Raw genomic sequence first — 18,327 nt, forward strand, 5'->3', positions numbered from 1 at the left:
GGAAAAAAGGAAGATTTCTAAAGACTTAAACTTATTAACGACGGTCTTTTTGGAAGTCGGGTCGGGTATTTGTACGACTCGACTAATGGTAAATGTACCCCTTGGAAATCATCTTTGTGGCTTTAAGGCTGGAGATAAATCTACCCCTGGGTACTACTAAATTTTTCATGACTGGTTCATTAGGAAACTCAATCTCACTATTTTAGTTCTACAACCTACTGTGGCATAACATGAACACAACCAATCCATACCCATGATTACATCAAAGTCTACCATCTTTAACTCTGTTAAGTCAGCTATGGTCCTGTGGTATAGACTAAAACTGGGCAACCCTATAAATACGTTTAGCTATAACTGACTCTCCAACTGGAGTGGACACTTCAAAGGGTTCATGTAACTTTTCTAGTTCTATCTCGAATTTTTTAGCAATAAATAGGGTTACATATGATAAGGTGGATCTTAGGTCAATAGGGTATAAACGTCAAAAGTAAAAAATGTTAATGTACACGACAACATCTGCACGTGCCTCTGTATCCGGAAGGCCTGCTAAAGCATACAAGTGGTTTTGACCTCCGCCTGCATAACTAAACTTAGCTGCAACATGCCCCGACTAGGCTTGAGAATTTTGAGGAGCTGCTGAATTAGTGGACTGAGCCACATTACCACCAGTACCATGTCTCGCTAACTCGTATTCCCTCCGAAAAATGCCCCCGTACCGCACTTGTAGTATATATCCATGCCTACGTGACAACTTAGGGGTGTCTGCTTACCGCACTCGCTCGCAAACAGATTATACGTAAGTCTTGACCCCCACCAGGCTAAAAATAGAGCCATCGCCCGAAATTCTATCTCTTTTCCCGAACTTTGGGGCTGGGCATCGCAATAACGAATGAGTGTCCCGATGGCCGCCGTCTGAAGAATTTCCCGCCCTCCACTCTCCCCATGACCGAAGTTACTGCGGACTTGCTCTTTATTGAACTCTCTCGTCCTTATAACTCTAAAGTGCTTCTTCTTCCTTCATTTGTTCCTCATTACCTTGAATGAAAGCAACCATCTCGGTAATGGTCATTTCTCTATTCTGAGAAGTAATATTTGCATCACCATACAAGTAGGGTACAGGGCCCAACACATACTTGGCCAAAGAAACAAACTTAAGATAATAATTATTCACTCTAATATCATTTTGCCTGAGTCTCTCAAATTCGTAGGCCTTTTCCTCTCTGACTTCAAGCAGCTGAAAGTGATCAATAAAGGTATCTACAAACTCATCCCAAGTTGTTGGAGATGTATCTTCTCTACAAGACTGCTCCCACGTCTTATACCAAATACGAGCAACATTCTACAACTAATAAGCTTCCAACTCTGCTGCCTCTGTCTCTGAAGCATGCATAACATGAAAAATCTTCTGAAGCCCATCAATGAAATTTTGAAGGTCTTCCCCCTTCATAGTTTCTGGAACACTAGAGGTTTCATATACAGAAATTCCTCGGTCTGGGCGTTGGTCATCTAGTAGAACTGCTTGCTAGAGTCATTTCCCAACGCCGGGCGCTCGGGTTGGCAACAATGCGGGTAGCGGGGAATAGCCTCGAGCATCCGTATGGGTATGGTGAGAAGAGGGTCGTAAAGTAACCGTGGAATGGACCTCTGTAGGCCTTTCTATAGCTGGAGGTGCAGTCAGGGGTAATGAATCCGATGCAAGCCCTTAAGCCTCAATGTGAACTTCCTAGGTCTGAGAGACCTTAGTAGTAGCCCTTTTGGCTAGTGGTTGATGTCCTCTTGGTGTACTTTTTTTCGCAGGCATTGTCTGAAATATGTAATACGCACGAGCTAGAAGGATTTACAAAGCATAGCTCTAAGTACATGATATAGAGTATGAAAGAAGTGAGACAATCCTAGATGTCTTTGTGGTCAATGGTTTATATGTGTGGCAGTGCGTACACACCCATAAAAGTGATCCCACTGGACACGGTTTCATAGACTCCCTAAGACACTTGAACCTAGGCTCTGATACCAAGCTTTGTCACGCCCCAAACCATAGCCTGGGAGTAACACGGCACTCGATGCCTTGCTGCAAGTGACTGAGTGAACCACATGGCTTGCTGAATCAACATGGGCATAAACTGATGCGGAATACACTTTAAAACATGGATAGTCTGAATAAAACATATGACATTATAGTAATACTGAAAATATTATTTACACCATGATGCGGAAATAATCTAAAAATATATCAAGTACTGAGCCAATGCTGGCTATACGACTCTGAACATCTAACATGACATGCTAGATCGATGCCTATGAAATCTACGAACATATTGAATACGAGCTTAAACTATTTACCGGGACAAGGCCCCCCGGCATACTCTTATCAGACACTAACATAAAAGCAAGGTAAAGATAACACCCTGAATGGAATGGGGCTCACCAATAGCTTACACGGGCAAAGTCCTAACGAGCTTATCTGTCGTCTTGTAAATCCGCATCGTGAAATACAGGCCCTCAGGCAATAAAAGAGGGACGTCGTAACACTTGAATTGTACTGGTATGTAAAGCAACTGAATAAAAAAAACATGGCACATGGAATAATAGAACATAAACTGAAACTGAAAGGTGGACATGAACATGAATATCATCTAACATGAATATGTATATCATGAATAAAATATTTTAAGTCTGTAAAGATATCTGTGCTGCATTAGTATAGCCGATATGTAACCACCATGTAAACACGTCGCGTTCAATCTCTGCCCGATCAGAGAAGCCATCTTATACCTTACCGGGGTACGAGACATGAACATGACATGAATGGATCCAATATCCTGCAATGGAGAAACATGAAGGAATCGTCCAAACTAGGTGGGCGATGTATCCTATCTTTGACCTTCTTATATGATTCAGTATTAAACCCTTCTCGGTAATCTGTGCAACTCCCAAAACATGAACATGGATATAGTTGACTTAGAAGCCCATGAATTACATAAAAATGACTTGTAACATGGTATATAAGTATAGTTTAAACATGGAAGCATGGTATATAAGTGTGTGTGTGTGTGTGTCTATATATATATATATATATATATATATATATATACCTTGTTTGAAACATGGAAGCATGTAGGATTTTCATGGGATTGGTCATAATAGTTAATAACTTGCATTTAATAACCCATGGAATGCAACGTATGGGTTTTCATGGATTATAGACATATTTTCAATAACTAAAAGGGAATATGAAGAAAATAATAACAAACTATTAATACAAACATGGTATATCATGGTACACGTACTTAGGGTTATAATGAACATGTCTAGAACCCTAGTTTTGATAAACTTTCGTATAATCATGGAAGAACATGGAGTGGGGAAGAACAATGATGTTACCACACGTAGATAGAAACCCTACATATCTGTAACGCTCCAAAACTCATATAAAAGTCTGAACTTTGAGAAGAAGTCCAAAAGCCTTAGTCTTGAATCCTTGTGATGGGTTTTCCTAAAAAACCCTAGGTTAGGAATAATAAATTCTTATTTAGAAATCATGGATATAGGTTAGAATTCACTTGAAAGGCTTGGAATAGACTTACCTTATCGTATGAGAGTGATGGGAGGAGAAACACTTCGTTCTAGGGCATTAGAATATGAAAATATGATTTTTGGACTAACCCACGTATCTATAGTTTTCACTGAAATGGGCAATGTACGGGCACCATATACGCCCCATACAATAATGTACTACCCGTACAATGGGGTCGTACCTGGATTGTCAAAATCCAGTAATCATGATTTTTCAATTGTGGGATACTGAAAGTACGGCCCGTACTTTAAAGTACGGTCCATATAAAATGTTCGGTCACAAAGTACAGCTAGAAATAAGGCCCGTACATAATGTACGACCCGGCATGCTGGTCAGAATATTCCGGTGACTTCTGATTTTCACGGTAATCCGACCGTCACGCTGACGAACACGTCCTTTTACCGTTCGGATGCAAAAATTCTAATCCCAACACTTCTGTCTTGGTTTCTAAGTCCCTGAATCATGATCATGACTTAGTTTAAAGGTACGAGGTATTACAGTCACCTCACAAGTATCGGGACCCCTTTTAGTTACCTCATTATCCCCCTCTTGTTAGTCCAATTTAACCAACCACGACGCTTTAATTAAGGTCAAAAGTCTCAACATGCCTGAATTGGAGCCTGATAATCACAACGAAGCCTAGCCTTGTCGTAGAGCCTCCGAACAATCCCAATCTGTTTAAGCACTTGTTAGACGTAAGAATACGAGTCAATTGATACACATATTGTCATATAGAGATTCGGATCTAGAAAGTCAACCCAAAAATCCCGTTCCAATCCCTAGGGATCAAAATAGCAATTTTGTTGCAGAATCGGGATCAATAAAGTCAAAACATTATTTTATGAATCTATACGAACCCAGAGATTCCCATATTGGTATTAAATATATTCGGGTCCAAAATAAACCTCAAAAAGAGACTCCGAACCCTGAAGGGTAAAACTGGAAATTCAACTCATAATTAGCTTACCATGATCTAAGTCTATATATCAAATATGAACCAAATCCAACATCAATTTCATGTTCAACATATGAAATCCCCAAAATCCACTTAGGTTCATAACCCTTCAAAGCCTCATCCTAAATCATGGTTTCTAGCATGAAAATCATCAATAATCGATGATATAATGGAAATAAAAAAAATTAGAAACTTACCCACTTGATGAACCTTGCAAATCCCTTAGAAATCTCAAAAGCTCCAAATATGTGAACTGGGGAATTAAATAAGGTTCTGCCCAGGGGCCGTAGGTAAGCTCCAATCCTCGCACATGCAGGCCCGCTTCGTGGCCCAAACCTCATGGGTGCGAGGTCCGCTTTCCGGCCCTCGACCGCCATTGTACACAGATGCGGCCTTGCACCTACGTACCATTTTTCGCAGATGCGAGCTTTTCCCAACAATCCCAAACTTGCATATGAGGCCTACATTGTGCAGGAGCGGCCCTATGCGCGCAAGTGCGCCAAACAAGAAACTAGAAAACCAAGACTATGCTCAAGCTTCAATCCAACACCCAAAACTCATTCTTAACCTCCCGGAAATGAACTAAACATGCATTTCAATCATAAAATACGCTACGAACACATTCGCGCACTTGGAATTTCCAAACTCAAAATTTCCAAAAGTGGTCATCTTGACCTAGTGTTGACCGAGGTCAACTCCAAATTTCATATAACTAGATTTCCACCCAAAAGACTATAACACCCTAAGTCCCTTGGAAATTGAACCAATTACTCAACCAAGTTATGAGCGACATTCCGGACCTAATGGAATTGATGAAGCTTCCAAGAGGACTCTTTTAGCCTCGATGTTGACTTGGGTCAACTAAACACTTATGAATTTCCAAAAATTCTATTTTCTTACTCAAATCTCATCCGAATGCCTCAAGAATCACGTCACCTATCCCCACAAGTCAAATATACCACCAAGAAGTTAGGGGAAGGATAAAATAGGCAAAACAACTAAAACGACCTAACGGGTCGTTACAAAAATCTAGTCATATATTTGGACTCACAGAATTACAGGTAACTTATATACACGTTTGGTCCGAGGATTGATTTTTTAGGTTGACTTTGATGATCAATGTTTGAATTATGAAAGTGAACCATGTTTATCGTTGTTAAACATTATTTTATATAGATCAAAGTCATTTGGAGGAGATTGAACACAGTAAGGTTGTTCTGGATCAGTGACTTCATCTCGAACCAAGGTAAGTTTTTTCTAACCATTTAGGAGTTTTCTTTATTCTAACCATTTAGGAGTGTCACGTCCCAGCCTAAGTGAGGCGTGATTGGGACCCGACACCTTACTAGGGCCGAGCGAACCAAACTATATCTCACATCATCTATGTCTCGAATGACAAAATAAGGCCAAGGAGGCGACATGAATATAACATGTATATATATATATATATATATATATATATATATATATATATATATATATATATATATATATATATATATATATATATATATATATATATATATATATATATATATATATATATATATATATATATATATGTACAATGGACCCGCGAGGCGAACATAATAGCGTGAACATGACTAAGCGGTATACGAGAAACGGTTTTGCAAAGCCTCTAAAAACATAACCAAAGCGTATAAGTAGGGACAGTACCCCCGAAGTACCCATAACACAAAAATACATATACAATCCCTGACTCGACAATACTCCAGGAAGAAGTGGAGCTCACTAATCAGAGTTGGTACCTGGAGGTAGCCTGCTGTGGAGGATCCTCGTCTCATCTGTCTATACCTGCGGGCATGAACGTAGTGTTTACAAACAAAAGGACGTCAGTACGAATAATGTACTAAGTATGTAAGGCGAAAATGCGACATAATAAACATATACTGCAAAGAAGGAGGATAAGAATCAACACAGTTTTTCGACTTACCAATGAGAATCTCAGTACGTATATCTCTGCATGCTTCCTCGTGCTCAACTACATCTATGTATAATACCGTATCTCGACCTACTTATCATCCTCGGTGTCATACTTCGCTCAACCGATTAGTGGTAATCGCTCGACCGGCCGTAGCACGGTGGTTCTCGACCATCTCTCGATTATGTGCCGATGGTAAGCGCATCTCGCTCTCGATCGATCGCTGGTAATCGCTCCAACCACCGTAGCATAGTGATAAGTACATATCTTCCCGATCGGCCGTAACTCGATGGTATAACTGCCTAACTGGCCGTAGACCAGTGGTAAATATAATCAACGTCATAACCAGACCTCTATGGGTAACTTCTATGCACTTCTCATGATCATTACTTATTCGTTAATGCCTACATGATTTCATAAGACTTATAAACACATTTTCAGGCCATTAAGACTTCTTCTTGATTAACTAATCCTTAGTCAATTCCTGGCTGCATCATAAGCCTATCTTCTACATTAAATACCTTGTTAGGGATCTCATAGCTAGCATACTATTCACGTCTTACAAAACATTCCTTGAGAACACATTTCTAATTAATTCATTGGAGTGACGTAAGGTCGGTTAACCTCTGATTTCCATTATGGAGCTAACATCATTGACATATCTAACCTTGAAGGAACAATAATCATAAGGTGAGACCAACATCAATAATATCGTAAGAACATCAAGAATGTAAGCTTTGAGCATTTCTATGAGAGGAATCTTATGGACATCATTTGTGAAAGTTCATAGCAATAGGATCATGCCTTAGGAAAGAAAGGGACAGCTTTAACATACCTTTCTGCTTACTTAGCCACTCAAAGTCTACCTTCTGAGCCTGCAAATCTTATACTTGAAGAACTTTAGCCACACCAACTTTCAACAAGACCAAACTCACCACAACATCAAGTAGAAGCAAGAACAATCACTTTTCAAGAACTAGTTTAGTGTAATCTTGTTGAACTCTTGATCTAAAGGACTATAAATGTTTAGGTGATGTTTATGGAGGTTTCTAGAGCTCAAGGGAGTGTAGAATGATGATAAAATAAGGGTAATGGGGGGGGGGGGTATTTATACCCCTTGAAGGTCGGTTCCATTGACTTTCCAAATGGGCCCGCGGAGAAGCCATCTGGTAGCCTATCTTGGAACGCCCATAACTTTCTACTCCGATGTCATATCGACGAACGGTTTGTTGCATTGGAAACTAGACTCAATGAACTTCAATTTACATAGGTTATGAATTCCATAACTCATCATATTGTAGGAGATAAACCTCCCTCAAGTTGGACTAGAATTTCCTGTCTAAAATTCTGCCAAATTTTCCAAAATTTCGACAAACTTAATTTTTTCTATCCGCTTGATCCCGAAACCTTTAGACACTTGCTTAGCACTTGTTAAAAGTATTCCTTAACCTTACAAGGGTTCCATAACCTCTTCGAACTTACGTTAGTTTACTTACAATGCAAACGACGCGAAATTTTTTGAGGTGTAACAAGGAATTTTCTCACCCTCAGTATAAGCGCATCTTTTGACATGTGTCTATTATATATGATTGTATATATGAAGTGACAAGTGTATACACGAAAATTGAGTCAGTATCGTAAGCTGATGATATCATGTTGTGTTGACTATTTAGGTGCATGTTATATATGCTATTATAATACTATATATTAGGCCAAAGTCATAAGCAGCCCCCTAAATTTGTCCTGAGATTCCTCATGGCCACCTAAACTAACGCTTGTTCCAATTTGACACCTAAACCACTCCGAATTTGAACCACTTTGGCACTTTTTCGATAATCAGACAAAAGTATAAAATGTGTGCAGTACACTCGCGGTGGCACGGAAAATGTGTGTAGTACACTCGCGATGGCATGAAAAAGTTGACGAATTAAATAATGACATGTGGCATTTGAGTCAAAAAAAATATTTAAAAATTAATTATAAGAAGAACAAAAAGAAAACTATTTAAATAATTAAAAAATATTTTAATAATAAAAGAAAAATAAAAAACCTATTTTCTAGAACACCCACCCCACCCAAACCCCCCGTCTTTCGGTAACTCCACAACCGCAATAGCCCCGACTTCACCTTCCTTCCTCATTTCATTTCCCACCTATTAACATTCATTCCCATCCCATTTCCCTCCCTCATCTCATTTTTCATTGGTACAAGGAGAAAGAATGGAGTTTCGTCGGCAAAAAATAGTGAATTCTATCGATCTTGCCGAAAAAATGGATTTACGCCGGAAATTTATTTTAGGCCCCATATCTGATTTTCTTTTTCGTTGAAAATCTCTTCTTTTCTTTTTGCCAATCAATTTCTTTTGCTGAATCATGTGATTCATTATTGTTAGATTATATTTATAAAAGTACATGTCGGGATAAGCCTGTCAATTGGGCCGGGTCGGCACAGGACCGGCCCACCTAACCCGACCCATAACCCGCCCGGCCCCCCAACCCAGTTAGAGGGTGGTGGGCTGGGCTAGTGGAAAAAATTAAGGGCTAGGCCAGACATGCCATTTAGCCCGGTAGCCCGGCCCACCAACAACCCAGGTTTTGGCCCATCGGGGGCCCGGCTCGGCCCATTTCGAATTAATTTTTTTTTAAAAAATAATTATTTAAGTGGTATATTTGCGTATATCTTGTATATGTTAATGGTATATTTGTGTATATCTTGAATATGTTGTTGAAGGCTCCCAACGGCTATTTAAGTGCTAAAAATTATAAAAAGTTGAGAATGTGATACAAGACTAAATAAGTAATTTAAAATAAAACTTCAAACTTAAATTGATAACATTGCAAATTCAAAACATACAAACTTGAAAGGTTAACTTATTACAAATGAAAAGTTCAAAACGTTAGCATCGATGGAGAAATTTAAAGAAGAGATAAACTTCAAAGTTCAATTTTGAGCCATTTGTCCAAGTGCCTACGTAACGGACCGGTACCCCCAAAAACCGGTTCCGACTTATGGAGATATATTTGACCACAATATTGACAATTAATATGTTCCTCGTCTACTAGCTCAAAATGCAACCACACCGGACTTGAAATTGATCTTCGGACTGGAGGAGGAGGTGTAGGATTATCATTATCCATTAAATTTAAATTTTGAACTTGGAAGTTGGAAGAGAGAGAGGGAGATTTAGATGAGTAGGAAATTTAGGGAAAGAGGAGAGTAGGGAATTGTGAGATAATATGGAGAAGAATGAATGGTATTTATAGATTGAAAATAGGGCCAAAGTATAATTTAAGGAACTTGATGGTTAAAATAAAGTTAACAACAACTAGATTTTAAAGTATCAAACTTAACAAATTTTAGTATTAGAATTTTTTTAAAAAATAATTAAAATCCTATCGCCCACTAACTAAAACTAAAAACCGACCCACTTTTTCATTAAGATGTACCCCTCGGGTAAGTATTTGGTTGGACACCCCTTTCCCTCCTCCAACCCGGCCCACTAACTATGGCCCGACCCGGCCCCATGTGACCGGCATTTATATGGCCCGGCCCGGCCCGCTTGACAGGCTTATGTCGGGATTGCAAAACAACATGTTGGCAAATTTGCCAATCAAATTTGTAAAAGTGATGAGTACCCGTGTACGTATCACCCCAATCAAATTTGGCAACATGATTGGCAAATTTGGCAAGTACAGTGATAAGTTTGACTGACAAGATTATTTAGCGTCAAAATTGCCGGTCGTAGATCTTATTTAGTTATTTATTTATTTTGCGTTTTTGGGAACGGCATTTTGCCAAAATGGAAAATGGTTCCATACGATAAATATAACTACAGGACCAACAATAACACAAAGAAAATGATAAAATAATCAATATTGTCCTTCAATTCCTCACTTTCTTAAATGAAGACATTAGTTAATTAGTATCTGATTCTTTTATGTCAAGAAATGGTCGGTCATGCTCTGCACATACAAAAAATAAAATATGTTTGGGCTACTAATTTGTTTAAGGGATAAGAATATTTAATCCTATGTAAACGTTTAATTTTCAGTAGACTAAGTATTGAAAATATATATGATATCTGCATATATAAGTAACACACATTTAATTTCCGATATTCAGCTTGAATTAATATATATGCAGAATTTAATATTGGAAACAAAAAATTGTGTTACTAATACTAGCTAGTATAATTTATATGAAAATTTAAATGTTATTTTATACGAGATAGAATGTGGAATAAGAATACCTTCTATTAGCGATACATAAATAATTATTAAACATACTTCTAAAGTAGGTTATTTTCTACCTAACAATCCTTGTATTATTATCCAATTTATTATTATTCACCAATTATATAATTCATCACCAATTTCTTACTATTATTTACTACATAAAAGCCTTTACATTATAATCTATGCATGCATATTTTAACTATATAGAAGAGCCGGTTGGCTACTTTTTCGTCGTCAGTCCATTAAAAAAAAAAAAGTGTGGGCCCCATATTAAACACAAACCAATATTTAAAAAAAAAAAAAAAAAAAAAAAAAGTGGAACCCACCATCTCCAAAGTCACGGGAAAAAAAAAGTGGACCCCCTATTAACAAAATCAAGCAATTTAAAAAAAAAAGGTGAATCCCATATTAAAAAAACAAACAATGTCAAAACAAAAAAAAAAGTGCATCCAATATTAAAAAATCAAACAATATTCATGTAATTTTCAAAGTATCTCATTAAATCAATAATGATGGATTCATTACCACATGCGTATCGACCCAATAGTGGGAGCAAATGAAATTATTGTGCAGCAAAAAACATAGACCCCATATTATTGCTTTTCTTCAAAAGGTTAAGTAGCCAAACCATACAATTTTCTTTCTTTTTTTATATTAGCCTGAGATGTAATCTAGATATTGAACTGTTGTATTTGCTATTCCGCCATGTTATTTATTTGTTATGTTTACTAAAATAAATATACTTAAAATACTTATATTTTACTACTATATAGAAGAGCCGGTTTATAAGCAAGATCATCGTCCGTCCTTTGGTCCCACTTTTTTATTTAAGGGCAAAAAAATCCTTTGTGGTCCCACCCACTTTTTTATTTAAGGGCAAAAAAATGTAGATAGAAATACTTTATTATATTTCTATTTTTCTACTATATAGAAACATCGGTTTACTCATACTTCGTCGTCAATCACTCTTAAAAAAAAAAAATAAGGTGGACCCCATACTAAAAACACCAAGCAATATTTTAAAAAAAGGAAAAAAAGTGGACCCCACCCTCTCCAAACTCATAAAAAAAGTGGACCCCACCCTCTCCAAACTCATGAAAAAAAAAAAAAGTAAACCCCATATTTAAAAAACAAGCAATGTCAAAAAAAAAAAAAAAAAAAAAAAAAAAAACGTGCACCCCGTATATTAAAAAATCAAACAATATTCATGTCATTCCCAAAGTATCCCCATCAAGTCAATAATAGTGGATTCATTGCCACATGCGTATCAACTCATTAGTAGGAGCAAATGAAATTATTGCACAGCAAAAAACATGGACCCCATATTATTGCTTTTCTTCAAAAGGTTAAGTAGCCAAATACATACAATTTCCTTTCTTTTCTTATATTAGCCTGATATCTAATCTAGATATTTAACTGCTGTATTTGGTATTCCGCCATGTCATTTGTTTGTTATGTTTACTAAAATAAATATACTTAAAATATTTATATTTTAAAATAAGATAGAATTTGCATTTTTGTTCTTACTCTAATAAATGTGAAAAGAGATTAATATCAAATGAAGATCAAATAATAAATAAGATAAATTAGTCAAATTATAATTCTAATTGACGTTTCCTTAAACAACCATGCAAAAAACAACATGACAAGTAAAATGAGCTAAACCGAGATTATTTACCAAAAATTAAAAAACAGTATTCCTTCGTTTAAATAGAAAATCAATTTCTACTTTGTTTTATTTTAAAGATGTAAAATTAATTTAATAATTTGAATTAGAATTATCCAAATCAAAATTTGATAAAAAATAATAAGTATTTTACACCTTTAAATTAATCGAATTAAAATTGAAAGTATCAACGATGCTTAAATATTGCTATTGTTTTATCTCAAAGAGAGGAAAATAGTTTCCTTTTAAACAAGTCTTCTCTTTTAAAAAGTATTAATAAATTTTTGCCGACTTTGTATTCGTAGCAAACATGAATATAACAAAGTTTTAGATACGGAGCACAAACTACAATGTTATATTAATCGTGTTTTGAACATAATTTATATATATATATATATTATTACTATCCAAACACAACTACATACACATAGATACACTATAATCCAAAGTGTTGGACCCGTGCGTAGCACGGGCATAGGCCATCTAGTATATATATAGTTATAAGTCAAACGGCCTCTAAAGGTAAATTATTCAGGTGAAAGACAAAACGACAAAAGCAGTAGAAAATTGAAAAAAAAAGAAAAAAAAAAAAAAAGGTGATATGCGCGCTAGCTGAAATACAAACTATGACCCTATAGGCCTAAAACCTAATTCAAACACAAGAATTTACGTAATGTGTCTTTCTTTAGATCTAGTGACTAGTGATTCCAACAACTCCAACTAAACAATTTTTGAAATAGTTTGACAGTTTTTCACTAAACTCTGAAAAAACAATATTTCGTAGACCTTTTAGTCAGAATAAAAATGGCAACTAGCCATTATAACTATTGACTAGAACGTCTTTTAATTTACAAGCGTATTAACGATGGGTAGGTTTAAAAAGTTTATTTTTAGCACAAAAAAGGATCACAATTCTAGTTCTTCTTCGATTTCACGCTTCTTGTATTTTGTTAGAAAATGTATACCAAGAACACAAAGATAAACGTTTGACAATATGAACAACGAATATAGAATTAAAGGCTTGAAACACGTGCGAAATGCTTTCCTAAAAACGATATTTGCTCCTCTCCTCTGCAAGATTGTTATGGAATTGTAAGCAAGGAGGTTTGGTGGATATGACAAGCCTTTGGAAATGCACGCTAAACAAAAATTCATCAGAGAAAAGCAAGAACTTTTCTGATTTTCAAGTGCAAAATTCGTTTGTAGAGGAGAAGAGTTTCTGGACGAAGAAGGCAAGCATTGTTGCAAGACTTTAAAGTTGGATTTTGCTGTAAAATAACTATCGATTTTTGTTTTCAAAACAAAGACCGATTTGACTTAAATAGACAACACCAGTTAAAAAATTTGAAAGGACACATACTTTGATTAAAGACACCTTCTTCTTTTTTTTATAACTCTTTGTTTATAATTTAAATCTAAACAAAAAATTCCAACATTTAATACTTAGCTCAATTGGTATAGCGGAGGACTATAGTGTGTGCCGAAATCCTTAGGTCGCCAGTTCGAATCCGGAGGCCAAATATTATTTTACAAAGCTCGGTGCATAGTGAGAGTTTAGTGCACCCGCAGACTGCTCTTATATTTAATACTTATATGTTGTTGCAAAAACAAAACGTCGGAAGAATCAATTATTAATGTGGATAAAGATGTAATAACTACAGTAATATCATTGCACATCTTCCTGGGTACTTTACGGTCTGATTCATTTCTATTAAGAAACGGCACATTTTTAAAATTTTGAAATGTCATATATAGAATAAAAGAAACGGGCGTTGACCAATACAAGTTTTGTTCTGATCATGTCGATCTGTCAATAACTATGTGTTTATTAAAGTTCTTCTTTATAGTTAGAATTATTATTTTTCTTAAATCTCTTAATTCACTCATAACATAACAAAGTTTCAACACAGGTCACGTCGGTTTGTCAAGTGTTTAATTTAATTTAATTTTATTCTTTAAATTTATAACCATTATTATTTTAAAATTTGAATTAACTCTCGACAGAAAAACCAAATTTCAGCAGTTTTTACCGATCGGTCAAGTGTCTATTTAATTTTCTTCTTTAAATTGATAACCAATTTTTTTGTAAAAGCTGAATCCTCTCAACACAAACAATGTTTCAATAGGTCATGTCGATCTGTCAAGTGTATATTTATTGTTCTATTTTAAATTTATAACCATTATTTCTTAAAATCCTTAATTCACTCTTGACATTAAACAAAATTTCAACGACTCATATCGATCCGTGAACATTTTCTGTTTATTAATTAGCTTCCTTTTTTGTAGAACTATTATGTTTAAATCCATTTTATTTTTTTTTTGCATCAGAAAGATTTTAAATCTTAATTCAGTCTTAGCATAAACAAAAAGTTTCACATTATCTTATACAGTCAAACCTCTCTATAATGACAGTGTTTATCCGAAAATTTCATGGCTGCTATAGTGAGGTGTTGTTATGTATGTATAAGGGCATTTAATGTTTAAATCTCATTTATCTATTATAAACAAAATACGCAAAAAAAATTAATTAATGTACTTTTTATGTTATAAACGAACCCCAAAAAATACTTGTTAATTTTAAAAATCTCAATTGATTTTCATATTTAATGAATTAAAAATTGAAAAGACTAATAAATTACTAAGAAATCCATAACTAACTATGTTATACCGATAAAGAATTAAAATCTAAGAAACATATGCATTCAAAATTAATTAAAATTTTTAATTTTCAAGCTTGATGTAAGAATCCTACAATTGTAGGTTGTTTCATAAATTTTTGTCTCTTAGTGATAATATAATGTTTGAACTGACGAAGATTTTTGTCCAAACTTTCGGCAAAAGGGAATTCAATAGCTTTCCCTTGAAGGTTATTTAAGAGCTTAATAGTATAATTGAAGATTTTTAGATATTCGTACTTGAAATTTACTATGTGCATGACATTAATGATGATTACCATACATATTTTAATATTTTATTTTTATAGATGATATATTTCTTACACAATATGAGTGTGGTTGTTATAAAGAGGTAATTTTATAAAGAGTGTACTTCTATAATGAATGTCACTGCTGCTATAGGCAGAATGCTATTATAGAGAAGTAAAAATAACATAAAAAACCGGTTCCGAAGAAAATCAGGCTGTCATAGTGAAATGTTATTATAACGAATAACAATTATAGAGAGGTTTGACTGTAATCGTATACCTACTTATCTTACCATTAACATTTGTTGAGCCAAAACTCAACTTTTATTTAAATGGCAAAAGAAAATCTCTACCTTTATGTCAAACCCTTATTGCCATGCATGATAATGGAACGACAGACACTAGTATCTAGTATTAAATCGTCATTTCTTATAAAGAAAGAGAAATTTTGAGATGGAACATTATAAGAAAAGAAGTAAAGAAAGTAAACAAGCTGGTGTTATACAAAAAAGGAAAAAATATAATAAATTATACGAAAGGATGATTCTCACGGCAACAACTAATTACTCCTATTGTTTTTCTTTATTTGCAAGAGGACCCTTCTTTTCACTCTATTTTGTGCCTTTATCTTTTATGAAGTTATTATTACCTTCCCATTGTTTTAGGGAAAACTATACTAGATAGGGTTCATTTCCACTTTTTGACTTTTCCTTTTCCTTTCCCTTTTATTACCACAATTAACCCCTAATTTTAGGGTTATTGTTTTAGGGAAAACTGTACTAGGTAGGGTTCATTTCCGCTTTTTTGACTTGTCCTTTTCCTTGCCCTTTTATTACCACTAATTTTAGGGTTTATTCCTCGGTTTCTCCTTTGAGCACGTGCGACATGTGACCCATCATAGCACATGCAAGTCACAGCTTGGTTTATAACACATACGGATACGGCTACAAAAGGCCGATACAAAATTTTATTTCGGGGTATATATATTATATAAAGATAAAATTAGAATACCTTTCACTAAAAGAAAGTTGGAATTAGTTATGAAATTCGTCGGTTATTTCTCCCTATAAGTAGCCTATACCTAACCATTTTTTTTGATAATTTATTTGAAATTCATCGTTAAATAGGATTAGCAGCGAATTTTTAGTGTTTAGCTGTCTATCGCTAATTCATATCTTTTTATGGATTTTTCTTTATGAAAAAAAGTGGGAAGTATCCATTACTAAAATGCCATTTGTATAATTAGTGATGTATAGGTAAAAAAAAGTCAAAATATCATAATTCTCCTTACACTCTTCGATTTCATACCGTTGTAAAGTCTTACGAGTTTTTTTTTTTTTTTTTTTTTGTATATAATTCACGCTATAGGTGGCACTCCCTTTTATTGATAATCTTCAAATATTCAAAGCATAGATAGAGGGGGCTAGGCCTAAAATAAACTTTGTCAAAAGAGTTGCGCAACAGATGGGAAAACAGGAGAACTTCTGCGGACATCCTGCGCAGCGTAAAGTTTTACAATTACTATTGCACAAAAATAAGAAAAAAAAAACAGTGTCAAAAGAGCTACGCAACAGGTGGGAAAATAGGAGAACTTCTACGGACATCGTGCGCAGCGTAAAGTTTTACAATTACTATTGCAAAAAAATAAGAAAAAAAAAACAGTGTCAAAAGAGCTAAGCAATAGGGGGAAAAACAAGAAACTTCTATGGAGCTCAGAATTTTACAATATTGTTACAAGAACAGAAAAATAAAAAAATTAAAGATAAGTCAAAAAAACAATTAATAAGGCGAATAAAGTTGTTAACAATCTATCATTACTTCTATACCATCTGTAGACACTTTAATTTGATTCGGGTTTGTTTTGAAATAATTTAAATTATAAAATTCTTATATGGAACCAAAAAAGCTCGGTTTGACCCACAAAATTTAATTTATTCTTATCTACTGAAAACTGATTATATATGTTGTGTGATCTATCAATAGTTATATTGTTTTTTATTTTGCTCCTATATCATTATTTTTAAACTCTTATTTCACTCTTAACATAGGCCATAATTTACATCCTCTTATTTTTAAAAGACATAACCAACCACAACATTAGTTGGGCCAAAAAAGTTGAAATTAGTTATGAAATTCGTCAGTCATTTGTCCCTAAGTAGCCTATACGTAACCAATTTTTTTTGATAATTTGTTTGAAATTCATCGTTAAATAGGATTAGCAGCAAATTTTTATTGATTAGCTGTCTGTCGCTAATTCATATCTTTTTACGGATTTTTCTTTATGAAAAAAAGTGGCCATTATCCATTACTAGAATGTCATTTGTATAATTAGTGATGTATAGGTTAAAAAAAAAAAAACAACAAAACAGAACAAAAAGGTCAAAATATCATAATTCTCCTTACACTCTTCGATTTCATACCGCTGTAAGGTTTTACAATTTTTTCTATATAATCCACGCCATAGGTGGCACTCCCTTCTATTAATTAATAATCTTCAAATATACAAAACATAGACAGAGGGGCTACGCCTATAACAACCTCTGTCAAAAGAGTTGCGCGACAGGTAGGAAAACAGGAGAACTTTTGCGGACATCCCTTCGTAGTGTAAAGTTTTACAATTACTATTGCAAAAAAAAAAAAAAAAAAAAAGAGCTAAGCAACAGGGGGGAAAACGGGAAACTTCTGCGAGCAATCCCTATGGAGCTCAGAATTTTACAATTATTATTGCAAGAGCAGAGAAATTAAAAAAAAAAAAAAAAAAAAGGATAAGTAAAACAATCAAAAAGAGGCAAATAAAGTTGTTAACAGTCTATGATTACTTCTATACCATCTGTAGACACTTCAATTTGATGCGGTTTTGTTTTGAAATAATTTAAATTTTAAAATTCTTATATAGAACCCAAAAAACCACGGTTTGACCCATAAAATTTAATTTATTCTTATCTACTGAAAACTGATTATATATGCTGTGTGATCTATCAATAGTTAAATTGTTTTTGTTTTGCTCCTATATCATTATTTTTAAATCTTAA

This window comes from Lycium ferocissimum, chromosome 9, assembly GCF_029784015.1.
Source record: "Lycium ferocissimum isolate CSIRO_LF1 chromosome 9, AGI_CSIRO_Lferr_CH_V1, whole genome shotgun sequence".
NCBI classification, from domain to species: Eukaryota; Viridiplantae; Streptophyta; class Magnoliopsida; order Solanales; family Solanaceae; genus Lycium; species Lycium ferocissimum.